Source organism: Heptranchias perlo, chromosome 32 (assembly GCF_035084215.1).
Source record: "Heptranchias perlo isolate sHepPer1 chromosome 32, sHepPer1.hap1, whole genome shotgun sequence".
In the NCBI taxonomy this organism is placed as follows: Eukaryota; Metazoa; Chordata; class Chondrichthyes; order Hexanchiformes; family Hexanchidae; genus Heptranchias; species Heptranchias perlo.
In genome coordinates, this window is record NC_090356.1 from 11,501,785 (window position 1) to 11,517,613 (window position 15,829).

Here is a 15,829-nt window from a genome sequence, read left to right on the forward strand (position 1 = left end):
CTATCTAAAACGATTTCATATTAAAAAAAAAGGCTCCTCAATTTTCAATCTATTATTACTAGATCTTTGCATCTGCACTGCTGAGAACAGCATGTTCCAGATCTCTTCCAGATGGCCAGCTAGTGAGTGGCACACTGCAGCAACCCTCCCCTGGTGGGGCTTGGCACAGGAAACAGAGCCCAGAGCAGGATTCAAACTGTGACCGCGCGCACTGGCTCCTTGCAATACTGTTCTGAGTCCAGCTCCACTGCACCCCCCTAAAAGATGTTCTTTTGAGATAATTAAGTTCCTGAAATGTTTCTTCCTGATGTGTAGCAAGTACTCAGAATTTTTAAGACTGCCAATTAATTAAAAGAAACTGGTTTCTGGCAGCAGATAATTGTCCCCTATTTCTTGGCTAAAACTAATTTGCATGTGTTGCCATATATTTCTGTGCTTGTTTGTAGTCTTGATAAAATGAGAGTAGGAAGTGATGAATGGGGTATGTATTTGCATGCACATTTCTGTGAATCAGACTTCCTTGAAAGTTAATTTCATTGAACAGCCACTGGAACATAAACAGATCTGTGTCATGATCCAGTATGTTTGATGGCTAGGTGAATTTGGAGTACACCAGTGAGCCAAGTGGGTGTTTTGGGAGCAAGACCCTGGTCCATTACAGCTTAAAAGATTTGGTCGCATTGAAGAAAATGTGTCTGTTGCCAGAAATACAGCTCCGAGCCTGATTAAATCGAGATGCTTGTTGTGGAAGATTGCGTATCGAATTGTGACTGGAGTTGCTTTTGTAGCCACTGATGCTTTCTGTCGTACGCTATAGCTTTAGGTGACTGAAAGAAAACAGCAGAAGGTAAAGTCTTAACAGTTTTTGGATTCTTTCTAGATTAAAATATTGGGTGGATCTATGTCGTAATGGTTTTGATTTCCAATTACAAGTCATTACGCTTTCCAATTGTGAAAATCTATTTTACTGTGGTCGAGACATTGTTGCCATAGTAACGTGCCTTATAAGATGTGTCAGCCATGGCGCAGTCGATAGCACTCTCGCCTCTGAGTCAGAAGGTTGTAGTCTTAGGTCCACAGAGACTTGAGCACGTAATCCACGCTGACACTCCGGTGGAGTACTGAGGGAGTTCTGCACTGTTGGAGGTGCCGTCTTTTGGATGGGACATTAAATCGAGGCCCCGTCTGCGCTCTCAGATGGATGTAAAAGATCCCATGACAATATTTGAAGAGGAGCAGGGGAATTCTCCACTGTGTCCTGGCCAATATTTATCCCTCAACCAACACCACTAAAACAGATTATCTGGTCATTATCTCATTGCTGTTTGTGGGAGCTTGCTGTGTGCAAATTGGCTGCTGTGTTTCCTACATTACAAGAGTGACTACACTTTTAAAGTACTTCACTGATTGTAAAGTGCTTTGGGATGTCCTGAGGTTGTGAAATATCGTGAGGTCGCGCTGTATAAATGTAAGTTTTTTTTTGTGTATTGCCATTTTATAAATTGAAGACATGGATGGCATCACATCATTAATCACTCCTGCTGCAAAACATGTTTACATTGTACTCCACAGTAGCAGATTGGTGGTTCTCATTGTGACTCCAGTGTGCTGCCGCACAGACTGGTGGAATGTCCTTTTTTATATTTTTGGGTTTTTAACCATAGATCATTTTCTCACATTCAACAGGCGACAAAATAGTGTCTCACATTTGCATAGGCCTGGTTATAAGCAAAGGCGGCGTTACCTTGCACTGCAGATAGGATCAGATTGTGCAGCTGAGATCAGATTCTACACCCTGAATCGCAGTACTTAGATTGACGGCACGGTTGTTGGAACCCAGGACAAGGTCACCCACTGAGGGTTGTTGATATTTTGCTTCCAAGAAACATCCACTGAAAGGATTTGCAATACAAATTGGGAATAGTTTGTTGAATGGTTGGGCTGAAAGTCTGTTGCCCCCCCCCCCCCAAGTATGTAGGTGCACCATATTTCAGAGTCTCTAACATTTGTTTGAACTGAGTTTAAAGCCTAGTTCCATTCATGTACATATTGCCAATAACGTAGCCTTCCCTGAACTACTGGACTCCAAGCCAGTAGGGGGCTCTCCTTAGTTTCTTGCATGAAGCAAGATACCAATGCCCAGATGAACCTCTCTTCATTCCATATTGGAACTTCAGAGTGATTCTTCATAAGTTTCATTGTCTGGGTGTCTATGGTTTTATTACATGGAAAACAGCACTGTTCTTGGCTCACAAAGTTGCTGAGCTGCTGGCCTGAATTGTAAATCAGCCTTTTTTGACTTGGTGTGAAGATAGAGCAGTTCGTAGTTGTCACCAGGGGTTTCGCCCCAAGGTAGTTTCCCAGATTTGTTTAAATCAGGAAATGGTTGTCAGTCATTCTGTCTGCCACCCCACTGATCAGAAGCGCATCATCGGTTACACGGTGTGGGATGTAGGCGAACACTCTATTTTTATGTTTACTGAGCTCAGGTGTTTAGGATTTCTAGGAAATCAGTGTTTTATGACAAGAAGATCATTGGAAACTCGGTGGCTTTGCTGCCCAAAGCAGAGTGCATTTTCCACTGTGCGATCTGGCTGTTGAGCATTTCACTCATTCTGCAGCCACTTCATGGGCAGCTTTCAGTCGGGTCTCAATCGGTGGCAGGTGAAAAGTAACTACATTAAATACTATTCAAATTTACTAAATAGTACCATTTAAATTTGGTAGCATAAGGTGTCTTGGCAGCAGATGTTTGAGCTCCTCAGCAGGGCTCTCCTGCTCCTAAGTTCAATATTATTTTGGAACAGTTTCTACAGTGTGAAAGATATCCAAATGAAAATGATAGGGAGATTTTGGGTGGAATTTCTACTGCTGGCCACCTATTTCTCACCTGAGAAACAGATGACTGGCAAAGGAAAGTCTGGTGGGGACCTTGGTCATCCATTTGCCCAGTGGGACTTGAACCCACAACTTCTGACTCAGGCGAGTGTGCTACCATTGAGCCACAGTTGCCACCCTAAGTAATTAAGTGGTAACAGCAGTGTCTCACCTGATTTGAAAATAGTCCACTTGAACAAACAAGCCAGGAAGTCCAGGTTCACCGAGCAGAAGAAGGATCTGGTGCTGGCGCAGGTCATGGCCTGGGATGTAGCAATACTTTGCATGAGAGTGGTTCCACCTAATTCATGAACCATGAGGGAGGCTTCGGATGAGGTTGCTCAGTAGAACTCCATCCCCAGAAAAAAGAGAGAACTTTGCATCACCCGCAAAAGTGTTTTGACGACTCAAGAACGCTTGATGGTGTTCAACCACCAAACCCGCAGCGAAGAACCTGTAATGCTGAAGGAGCTTAATGCAGGTTGAATCCCAAATCATAGAGGATGTCAAAGGCCAAGTTGTTTCATCCAAATTTTGGAGTTTCTTTGCATGATGTGTATTTAGCTTATACAACTGAAAATAGATCTGCAAGATCACAGAGAAGCACAAGGCAACTTTAAATGTGGTCTTGACAAGGTTGGAGAATTGTGACTGCTGAGGTCTCCTACATCTTTTTCATTCCACTGTTGATATTGAAGGGGTCATGAACATCGGGAGAGGAATTTTAATCTACAGTGCTTCGTCCATGAATACTGTGGAGCAAAGAGGATCATCATTTCCCTCAACAATGACATTCTTTGTTTACCTGATGCAAGGAGATCCACACGGATGTCCATCTTTGGTTTGTTCCCATCGACCTAAATTCTGATCACACGTGTAAATGTGAAGTTCAGTATTGCCTGGTGAAATAAATGGAGAATATTTCCTATTGGGGATATGTCCTGTGCAACATTTATCACCTTTTTGATAGGTGGGGCACCTTAGGCCCCTTTGAACTTATAACGTCGATTGTTGAAAAGTTTCTCAAAAGAATTTCTAGTTTAACATAAAGTTATTCTGTTTTTATATTTATGCCGATCTTTTCCAGCTTTAATGTTTGGTAGACTGTTGCAAGCCTACATCTGTTACAGTTTATATCTTGAATCCCAAGCCCGAAAGTAATGGAATTTAAAGTATTCTGAAAACTCTTCAGTTTTATCATCAAATGCTCTGAAGTCCATTATCACATGTAAGCTTTTTGTTCTGCAAAAGAATATGTTTCATTGTTGTGTCAAGACACTGTGGCACCAAGTGGTCGGACAAAAGGTCCTTTGCAGTGTCCCACATGATAAGTTATCGATTGCTGCTGGCTGTTCTCGAAGGTGCTGAACAGAGCCGAGGCAATTTTCCCAGAAGGAATGACAGAGCGTCAGCAATCAGTCATCGTGGGATTGTGCTAGTGCACCAGTTAGCTGCCCCTAAAGCAATCGAGACCTGGGACCCAGCTTCCTGGGATCCTTCCAAAGCACCAAGTGGTGTGTGATGTTGGGGGAACCCTGGGGGGGGGGAAAAAAGGAAACACTTAAAAAAAAAAAAAAAATGTTTTTAATTCTATTGTTATAAAATCTGTTTTTCACCTCATTGGAATGAATAGCAGCATGTGTTTTCTTTTTGGTTCAAGCCTCTTGTACTATTTTGGAAATTCATTTGTACGTGATTGTTGAATGAATGAGGGGAAAACATAGAATTGCCCACACAGGTGTATTAGAATCATACAGCACAGAAGGAGGCCATTTGGCCCATCGTGTCTGCGCCAGCTCTCTGAAAGAGCTATCCAATTAGCTCCACTCCCCTGCTCTTTTCCTATAGCCCTGCAAATTTCTCCTTTTCAAGTATTTATCCAATTCCTTTTTGAAAGTTACTGCTGAATCAGCTTTCACCACCCTTTCAGGAAGTACATTCCAGATCGTAACAACTCACTGAATTAAAAAAAATTCTCATCATTTCCCCACTGGAATTTTTACCAATTATCTTAAATCTATGACTTCTGGTTACCGACCCACCTGCCAGTGTAAATAGTTTCTTCCTATCTACACGATCAAAAAATTCTATCTAGCTCATTCTTTGAATAATTCAGCCATCACACACAGCCCTGTCTGCTGTCTTGCTGCCAGTGCTCTTTCTGATCTGGTGCAACCTGGAATTTATTTGGTATGTGTTCAGATTTCTTTCTTCTTGATACAAGGTCTCATTGCTATCCAGTAGAAAGCCTTTGTATACAACAGCGAAGGCTGGCCTAACCAAGATGCTGTGAATCTTCTGATAGGGACAGTATTTTCCTTTGCAAAGTGTTTGTCTCTAACTGTTGTTTAATCTCCATATACAATGAACATTGTAGGAAATTTAACATTATTCTTTATCACTTATTATCGAATATCTCATAATCAGCTCAATATCCTATGTCACCCTAGATTCAGACTTTTAAAAAGGTCGTGCTGCCTTTCCCCCTCCCTCTCTATATGCAAACAGCATTGCAAAACCTTATCCTGAAAATATAGTTTGTTTTACCACAGGAAACACTGGCTTAATACAGGAACATCGCTGCAGAACTTACTTTTGCCACTATCTATCACCAGTTCATTTAGTAAATGACATATTGTAGAGCATTTCAAGCCGCTTCAGGCATCTGGTGGATGTTTTTGTTTTATTTCAATAAGGCAGATGTCCGGACATTAATTCTTCAAAGCTGCGTTTTTCCCAATGTTTTTAAGCGCTCGCTGCAATGCTCATAAGATACTGTGCCATTGAGAAAGAAGAAAAAAAAATCCTTCAGCTTTGACGGTCTCGCCAGTTATAGTTTCTAGGGTTTGTCAATATATTTTCATCATAGTTTATAAACGGTGCATAATCTGGCTATTGATCATGGATGCCAAGCATAATTATGCCAGGGCTCCTTCATGCCATCTATCCATTAGGAAAGACTGAACAGGCTGGGACGGGGCTCTTTTCTCTCGAAAAGAAAAGACCGAGGGATGACCTGATAGGGGTCTTTAAAATTCTGAAGGGATTTGATAGGGTAGATGTGGAGACAATGTTTCTGCTTGTGGGGGAGTCCAAAACTAGGAGTCATAAATATAAGATAGTCACTAATAAATCCAACAAGGAAGTCGGGAGAAACTTCTTTACCCAGAGAATGATTAGAATGTGGAACTTGCTGCCACATGGAGTGGTTGAGGCGAATAGCATAGATGCATTTAAGTGCAAGATTAGTACATGAAGGAGAAAGGAATAGAAGGGTATGAAGTCAGGTGGGAGGAGGCTTGTGTGGAGCATAGACCAATTGAGCCGAATGGCCTGTTTCCACACTGTAGTTCGATGTAATTTGTGAATGCCAGCTTTGTGTGCTGAATGAAAACAATAGGGAGCAACATTGGTTTATAAACCTTGAAACTTGAACTCATTATGACATGAAATTTGAATCTATTTTAATTAGTTTCCGCTGTTTCCTTGCCAGTTTCTCCCCCCAATTATTTTTCCTTCCTCTCCGCTGTGGACAGTGACTCCTCACTGGTTTCTGTGGGATAGGTAACGGAAGCGCTGTTGATGCAGTTTATATAGCTTTTGCCAAAAGTGTTCGATAAGGTTCCACGGAAGAGTCTTACTGCAAAGTTAAAAGGGAACATGGCCATGTCGGTAGAGAAATGGAGTTGTGCCAGGAAAGGGAGGTTACAGTTAGGAAGAAGAGACTTGAGAAGCTCGAGCTTTTTCAGTGGAACTGAGGAAGTGAAGGGATAAGTGGATAGAGTGTTTCAAGATTATGAAGGGTTTTACGAGAGGATAAATAGCGATGGATTGTTTCCATTGGTCATTATGGGATCGGTCAATACGGGAGCTTAAAATTTTATAGCCACAAGATTTAAATGGGGGTGAGGGGAAAACATTCTTTTACAGAAGGTGGTTAGAATTTGGAAATCTCTGTCCCAAACCATGGTTGAAGGGGAGTCCAAAAATTATTTGAAAAAGGAATTAGACAGTTGCTTGCAAAAGAAGAGTATTAAAGTATATTGTAGTGAGCAGGAGGATGGGATTAGACTATGTAACTCCTGGAGAAAAACATGGTTCAAAGGTGATGGGCTGAATGACCCCATTCTGCCAGGAGGAGAAATATGAACCGAAAAGGTCAGTTTTGTCTTTATAACATGGCTGAGTTGCTGGGGGAGCTACAATTTTTTTTGAAGAGACATGTTCATTATGTATATACTTTTTATTGTATAGTTCTTTTTTTAAAAAATAGGTGTTGGGATAATGCAGCTTAATCCCAGCCATAAGCATTAATAATAGCCAAATCAGTGACTTTGTTTTGTTGATCAGCTTTGGAAGTGGGTCTCTTGTATGAACCATACATGTACCACATTTATATGAGGTTATCACGGTTGACTTCTTTCTTTGTGAGCTTTACTTTCAACAACAAGTCCTGCAACCCAAAAATAGTCTGCGACTCCCATCACTTTGCATGCCTGCTCCCAGTATACAATAACTGCCCTCCGCCCCACTCCCCACCAAAATTGAAAACCTCCAGTTTTTTAGTTTTACGAAGCATTTACAGTAATTCTGTAAATACATTTGAGGAAAAAAATTGAAAACCAGTTTGCTCAATTTCTCCATCTGCCTCCATGACAGTTGCCGGCAATCGTCCATCTGAACAGCAAGCTTGTCTCCACCAACTGATGGTCAGGAATTCCACTGCATGTCCCTCAATCAAATCACAGGACTTCCCAACAGCACCTTACCCCACTAGAACTACCACCAGCAACAACGGTAAGTACCTATTTACGTACCTATTTTGGGTCATGTTTAATTATTTATTTAACACAAAATTCTGGTAGAAATATAATAGGCCATTTGGCACAAGGGTTTACTGGGATACAGAGGCCTGTAACTTCCCAGTGCCACTCTTCAGTTTATTTTCTGTAAAGCACTGTCTTCTACTGCATACTCTAACCACCCCCTGTATTGGTTACCATCGAACAGACAGGCAAGCACTCCTGATTTATTTTAAACTTGCTCTTGTAACAAGGGCTGCAGGGCCCTTCCATGAGTTGAGTTTATAAAGTTGTAGAATTTTCAGTATAGAAGAACACCATTCACCCCATTGTGCCTGTTCCCATGCTAGCTCCATTTTGGAGCCATAAGAGATAGGAGCAGGAGTAGGCCATTCAGCCCCTCGAGCCTGCTCCGCCATTCAATGAGATCATGGCTGATCTGATTTTTACCTCAACTCCACTTTTCCCCATATCCTTTGACTCCCTTGCTGATCAAAAACTCAGTCTTGAATGTATTCAATGATTCAGCCTCCACAGCTTTTTGGGGTAAAGAATTCCAAAGACTCACGACCCTCTGGGAGAAGAAATTCCTCCTCATTTCTGTACCAAACGGGTGACCCCTTATCATCTACAGTAATCACATTTTCTTACTCTACCTCCGAGTCTTCAGTATTTCCTTTAACTTTATATAATTCCCTCTTAAATACCACGATCGATTGGCTTCGACAGCCACTTGCATATTCTAATAATGCTTTGTTGAATGAATTCCTTCAAACCTCTCCCCTTATGCTTCTCGTAACAATCTTAAATTTATATCCCCTTGTTATCGATTTAGTGGGGAAATAATCTTTCACCATTTACCCTATCAAAATTTGGAACATGTCTATTCCTACCCCAGTGAATAAAGTCCTAGTTTTCCAAATCTCTCTTCATAACTATATCCTCTTATCTCTGGTGCCATCCTAGTAAACTTATATTGTACACTTCCATGGTTCCAATAGCCTTTCTCTGGGTTATTTGGTAAAGAACCATGTTCCTGTACCTAGTGCAGTCTCCTGAAGTATGTTCGTAAGATTCCTGGAGTGTTTGCAGCTTGCAAAGCTTCCAGAAACAAAGTATTATCCACTGACCTTTGTTTCTTGGCTACAGAGTACAGACAGATTATTTATTCTGAAATGTAACGTACACACCAAAATCTAATTTTCTAGCATGAAATCATTTTGAGCCTGGGTAAGAATATAAAACAACAAGTCGTTGCATTTATTTAGCGCCTTTAGCATAGAAAAATGCATAATCAGAAAAAAGTGTTTTTGAGGAACATTGGTGTTCCTGCATTTTAATAGATGCACGAATATTCCTCAAATAATAAACAAAACGGCAAAAAAACAGAAGGCCGTGTTATGGTAGGAAAAGAAACAATCAGATTAGATCTTGAACTAGGGATAACTAACCACCTTGATATGTTCAGTTTGTTTGAAGGTGCTTTTACATGATTGCAATGCTTTCGACTCTCAACGCATGGTCCTTGTGTAGCTGACTGCAGAATATCAAATTTACCAGTTAGCTCACACTGGACAGCAGTGGCAACTCCATTTTTCCCTGGGTCTTCGGATCCACTACCAGTATTGCTGCCTCCCACACTGGTCTTTGAAAAGCACAGAGCCAGAACTATGTGCTTGTAATCATGGTGTAAAATGCTGTCATGATCTACTGGATCGGTGCCTGTTTGGTGGCAATTAATTTTCTGAAAGTGGAAGATCTTTTACAACAAAAAAAATTTGGCATCCTCAAGACTATCCTGTGCCCCCCCCCTGTTCTGTGAAGGAGGCTGATTCAGGAACAGGGTCAGAAGTTGCTCAAATGCACAGAAATGAGGTCTCCATTTTTCAAGTAGACCTCCAACACGGCTCGGACAACTAGAGACACAGGGCAGTATATAAACACAGGAGAGCCGACACATAGGTATGCTCGGTGGCACTCCCACAAAACCCAGAACAAAAGTAAACGTTCCTTGAGTTTTTTTTGGAGTCGGATGCAATTTTAGAACCTTGGGGCGTGTGTAATATTCATGAGTTAGTTGAGTAGTGACGCTGAAAGTAGTCCATGCACATGAAGGATCTGCGTTGGTACTTGCGTTGTGTATGGCTTCGGTCTCGATTCAAAAAGGTGCTTTATTCCATTGTGTAATGTCTTCTGGCTTCTGCAACAGTAGGTGGAAGAAGACTGTGAGCGTTCTTTTTATATTTGAGAAGACCTAGCATGGAAAATGTCGAGGAATGCATGAAGTCAGCCTCCTCAACTCAATTACTCTACCCAACAATTAGTTCTTTTTCCCCCCCACCCCGCCTTTGGCAGTTTTAAAACATTGTGCACAATAGCCTTGGGCCACATGAGAAATGGTTAAGAATAACATACAAGTTCACTTAAAGTGTACGATGAAGCACAACTATTCAGTTCTAATATGTCCTCAGTGGGTGATAAACAAATAGTGTAATAGATAATCACATGTTAACCTTCCATTGAATGGTGATGGCATCACGAGCACTTGTGATCCCAGCCGCACTGCCATAAGATTATGTTGGTAAGAGCAGAAATGTACCAGTATGACCTTTTAGACTGAAAACATCATCAATACCACATCAATGCAAAATTGGTTGGAAAATGTTAACACATTAAAAACAGTTTCTTTGAACCTTTTCACCCACACAGGCTCGATGTGAAAGAAATGTCGTGTTTTGTACTTAAAACGACCCGGGCCCCATAAGGGAATAGTGTTCTAAACCTCATTTGTGTGACCCAGTTAATTCCCCAATCATGGAATTATGGAGAAGTAATGGTAGATCAAGTAGAACAGTGGAATAAACTGGTATGCAAATAACTTAAGACCCGGAGTTTGTGTGTCCTCAAATTTACATGTAGGCTGGGCTGATGAACTTATGCCATGTGAACCTGTGTGTACTGTATTAAAATTTGCTTAGAAACAGATGAGACCACAAACTTCTATGTATCTTGTTTGCAGGATAACTAGAGATCAAGATGACCCAACGTGTTACTATATCTGGTGTAAATGAGCTAAATTCTGCAATTTATATTGGCAATGCTGTAAACTACTGCCATATGTTTAGTGCAGATTTTGGAAAATCAGCATCTGTACGTGGGCTTTTACACAGTTAAATCTGGCTCTCCCAATCCACTGACAGTACTAAGACCTCACTGGTCAAAGTCACAACTAACATTCTGTGTGACTGTCACTATGGTTCCCTTTCTCCCCTCATCCTCTTTGACCTCTCTGCTGCCTTTGGCACAGGCAAATGCTCCATTGTCCTCTAAAGTCTATCTCTGGGTCACTGCTTTCTTCTAGTTTCTCTCTTATCTCCATTCCAGCGTGGCCAGTTGCTTCTCCTCTGCTTGCATGGTCAATTGCTGTGTGCATGCTCAGCCCCCTCCTCTTCATTAACTACATGCTGCCCCTTGGCATTATTATCCAGAAACATAGGGTTAGTTTCCACATGTAGGCCGACAACACCCAGTTATTCCTCACTGCCACCTCCCTTGACCCAAAGATTTTTACCACACTCTCCAGTTGCCTATTTTGATATCAAGACCTGGATGAGTCAAAACCTCCTGCAGCTGAATCTCAACACAACTGGCCATTCCGCAGCTTCATGCACCTGGCCTCAATTCCGTCAATCTCTCTGGCTACCATCGCGAACTGAGTTGGAAAGTTCAGGGCCTTGGCGTCCTTCTCAATCCCCAAGCCCAGCTTCCATCCCCGCCTCTGCTCTGTCACCAAAACTATTTTCTCCAACACCGTGGCATTGCCCGTATCGACACCATCTCTCCCCTTCTGCTGCCAGAATCCTGGTCAATATCTTCTTCACTTTGAGGCTTGACGTCTTGAACGTCCTCCTAGCTGGCCTCCATGCCTCAATTCTCCGCAGCGTCAACTTGCCCAGAATGCCGTACCTGTTTCCTCCTTTTATTGTAAAGCATGCCAAGGCATCTAACTGTATGTGAAAAGCACGCTATAAATACAAGCTGTTGTAATAGTAGTCAGAGATGTGTTCATAATCCCACACTTTGTGGATCCAAAATTCTACTGCTGGGATAAGAGGGTCAGATTTTACAGTGCAAACATGGGGAGATGGTACATGGATGCTCGTCTCCTGAGACCTGAATTGTAAAAGTACCTTAAACCCTCCTCCGGATTCGGTTTCCTGTTGTAAATAGTTTGCGATAGTGCGAACACTCGTTAGTTATATTTATTGCATCATCTCCATTCCACTCCCTCTATTGGCTTCATTATGGCTGTTGTCTTAACATATTAAACAATTTGATTTTTAAAAAAATGAAAGTCTGATGTTTTCCACATGAGTAAATATTCTGAATTTCCCTTTCACGCAGAGTAATTGGCCCTAGCAGCTGTCTGATATAACCTCTCGTGAGCGTTTTAAAAGAGTGTGAGGAACGTGATATTATAGCATGGGTCGGAGCATTGCTGCTCTGTGGTACTGCTCCATCTCCAAAGTATCTACATTAAAGATATTTCTAATCATTTGTTCTGGAAGAAACTGCTGTTATGTTATGACACTGCTAACATTTCTTAGTATTTTTAGTGACTAAATAACGTCCACTACTTTTATGATGATATTCAGCACTGGCAGACCTTGATGGGTCATGTTTATTTGCCTTTGAAGGTAAATGGCCTAATTCCACAAGGTGCCCCAATGTTAATAGTTTTGCTTCGCACATTGATGGAGAAATGGAGCAAAGTGATCATTTACTTTTAATTTTCGAATTCCCGTTGTTACTTTGAATTGGCTGGTGTTCTGTGCCTTTCCTTCAACACTATTTTCCTAACCCTAGTAATAGTCCGTTGTAGCGAACGTTACACGACTATGAACTGGAAAACCGCAGAATAAAAATAGTGAATCTTCCATCAACATCCCTTAAGATCTGTTCATAAGCTGACTACTAAAAGATTATTAGGTGAATTCCAGGGTTTCTTCTTTTTTTTGGTCCCTCCCCAGGTAGAGATTGGGCGAGGAGAACCTCCAACCTAAAACTCTGTGTAGCCACTGTTGTTCTGTTTGGGGCGGAAATTCCCTTTTAGGCTCATTTTATAGGCCTGAAATGGAAGCCACGCATGGAGTGTGCGCCTCAACCGGGAAGCCTGAGGCTCGCCTGAAATTGGGCCTCGGGCCTCATTACCGCTATTTGGGCAAGCTGCCGGTGCCCATCACTCCTCTCCATGCAGCTCGCCCATTTAATGAGTATGAACGTCGGGCCGCTTGCCTTGTTCCACACCAGACTTAAAATTTAAAAAACAACCTTTTTGGTGGCAGCTGTTTGGCCACATCCATGCCTGGAAAACCTGGGCAAAGCAGACCAGTGCCTGCTCTGCTCAGGACAGCTCAGTTAGCCTGAGGGGTCATAAAACAAACTTTAGGCCCCTCATCAGCATATGCAAGCGGCCTAATGGCTGTTTTTGGTTCAAGAAGGCGGCTCACCACCACCTTCTCGAGGGCAATTAGGGATGGGCAATAAATTCCGGCCTCGCCAGCGACGGCCACATCCCATGAACGAATGAAAAAAAAACTTTGGACTCCTTAAAAATGGCCTGACCCGATATCAGGTTGGACGTCTTTCAGCCATCCTTGGGATGCAGGATGTTGGTCAAAACTTGGCCCTCGTTGCGTCCATTTTTGACCGTAAAACATGCGTGACGAGGTCCAATTCCTACCCCTTCAATTCCATTTATTACACAGTCTTCAAACTAACAGATTACAAGTAACATCACTGACAAGACCACTGTTATGAGGCTTCAGCATTTTGAAACTTCACCCTCACCTATCCGTGTAGTGGAGATTCCCAGATTGGGGAAATGTTTGTGATTAGAGCTTCATGTGTTTTACCTGCTGATAAAGCAGAACGTGCCTCCACATTACAAGTGTTCTTATTATGTTTTGGATATTGGTGTCAAATTTTGTTTGATAACGCTCTTGTGAAGCGCCTTGGGGCGTTTTACTACGTTAAAGGCGCTATATAAATTCAAGTTGTTGTTATGTAGAGAATGCCCTGAGCTCCCAGATGTTTTGCATGCAGAAGCATTTTTATTGTATTTTACAACTTACCTTTGCTGGTTTTAGAAGAATGAATGAATTCCATATAATTTAATGAGTCTGCAATCAGATGGAGTCTGGGACATCCAAATGTGTGGATTTAATACTTGTGCAGAGTTTCTGAAATTCGTAAGCAACTTTCCCTGGGAAACCATGTTCATTTTCAACTGTTGAATTTTCACTTTTAGTAACTGATCCTGAGGTGGAGCTTCTAGTCGATTAACATAATCTAAGTCCAGCCTCCCGTTGGTGGATGGGCTGGGCAGGAGGAGCATTATGGTTGTGTGTGGGTTTTTCTTTCTGTTTTCAAGTTGTGGTTCATAAACATAATTTGCTATGCTTATTGGCAGCCCTAGTGAGAATTTCATTTCGTGCATGAAGCAGCAAGGTTGGTGCGGCAAGGGAAATGGAGAAATATTGCAAGGCAATGGAGAGGATTAAAAGACTGAAGTGTATTCTGGCAGTGCTTCTGGCTGTGATGTTTGCTTGAAGCTGTGACTGATGTCAACTGGCAGGCTTTCATCATTGAGCTGGCGTAAATGCTTGACTTCCCACTTGAATTGTCGCTGGAGTTACTGCTACTTGGTTGAGAATTTCAGCCAAGATTTTATACTTGCGCACAGGATTCTTGTGTGATGTAACCAGTATCGTATTTCTGAACTGCAAAGTTGATTTACAATAAAACTTACGTTCATTCAAGGAAGACTGCTCCTGGTTGAGTGTACTCATCACTACAGTAAATCGACACCAGGATCGTTAATATTAATGTATGGGTCTAATAGTCTTCTTCACACATTCCAACTCAAGAACTGAGGCAAGTTAGCATTCATTGTATTAATATTTAATTTATACAGCAGGCATGTATATGTATTAATTTTTGTGTTTCAGGATGTAACATTATTTTAACTACGAGTTTTTGCAATGTGCAAATTGTTTAGAAGCAGTGCTATCTGATTATTGATATATTTTCATAATTGGATGTTGTCTGACTTTAAAATCTAAATATAACATTTACAGACAAATAAACCTGCTTCAAATCCCGTACTTCAGCCATGCTGAGTATCAGATGCAACAAAATATTTGAGAAATGTAATCAAACAATATGACTCTTACAATGTCTTATCAGATGACTTTGTTTTCAACTGAAAACTATATGGAACATTTTAATTATTTATGAAGATGGGAACATTTGTGAGGGTTACACCATAGACAGGGATCGTTACTAGTTTTAAAATACCAAACAGGTCCTGTAAAGGGTCAACATAGATACTATTAGTATTGTTAACATGACCAACTGTATCCACTGTTTGATTTTTTTTTTAAATCTTGTAACCGGTTTACAAGCTTGTAGTAATAGCTGTGTGAAATACATCTTGATCATTTACCTTTTCCTACTGGTCTGTTTCTAAAATCATACATGCTGTAAGAGTTGGTTTGCCAAGTCAGATCTATTTATTTGCTTTTATTTCCTCTAAATATATACTTGCACATTGGTACCACTTGGAAAGATTTTTACCAAATTGGTTATCATTAAGTCAAAAGGTAAATACCATGCACATGACTTGCATACCAGATTTATGGTACCACGGGTCTTCAGAATTTTTAAAATAAATTGAGTATTTAAACATAGTCTTGAGTTTAGTAAGAGGAGAGTTGTGTAGTGTTAAGCTAAACCCAGGTGGGCAGGTGAGGCTAGATTATTTTATTATTTTTGGAGTGGGGAGTTTTATCCAGCTGCAGTCAACTGTAACCAGGATAGATGTCTCACTGATTTGGCAGTCATTGCTTGAAGTGCAAAAGGACTTTGATGCTATAATGGAGAAATAGGGAAAGGTTAGATTTGCCATAACGTGATTGTGCTTCGGTGGTCCTGGTTTAACAAGCCGTGGTTAACGGTGCATTTGAATCTATGTATCCAAGTGATGTAGTTCCAGATAACGTCAGGGCCAGACTTCAGGTAAGCAAATTTGCTGTATTAGTATTCTGTGCAGATCTTTTGGATTGATGCTTAATGTTGAGGTGATACTA

General features: G+C 41.3%; 1 protein-coding gene across 4 annotated transcripts in view; it reads left to right on the forward strand.

The window, feature by feature from the left end:
- pik3cd (phosphatidylinositol-4,5-bisphosphate 3-kinase, catalytic subunit delta) overlaps positions 1-15,829 on the forward strand; it is a 161,251-nt gene that overhangs the window by 69,035 nt on the left and 76,387 nt on the right. For 3 of the 4 annotated variants that reach the window (XM_067970341.1, XM_067970342.1, XM_067970343.1), the window contains one exon: positions 7,537-7,674. The gene's annotated coding sequence lies outside the window, so the exon portion shown is untranslated. Of the gene's footprint in view, positions 1-775; positions 848-7,536; positions 7,675-15,829 lie in introns of those variants that run through there. The other variant, XM_067970344.1, reaches the window with a different exon arrangement.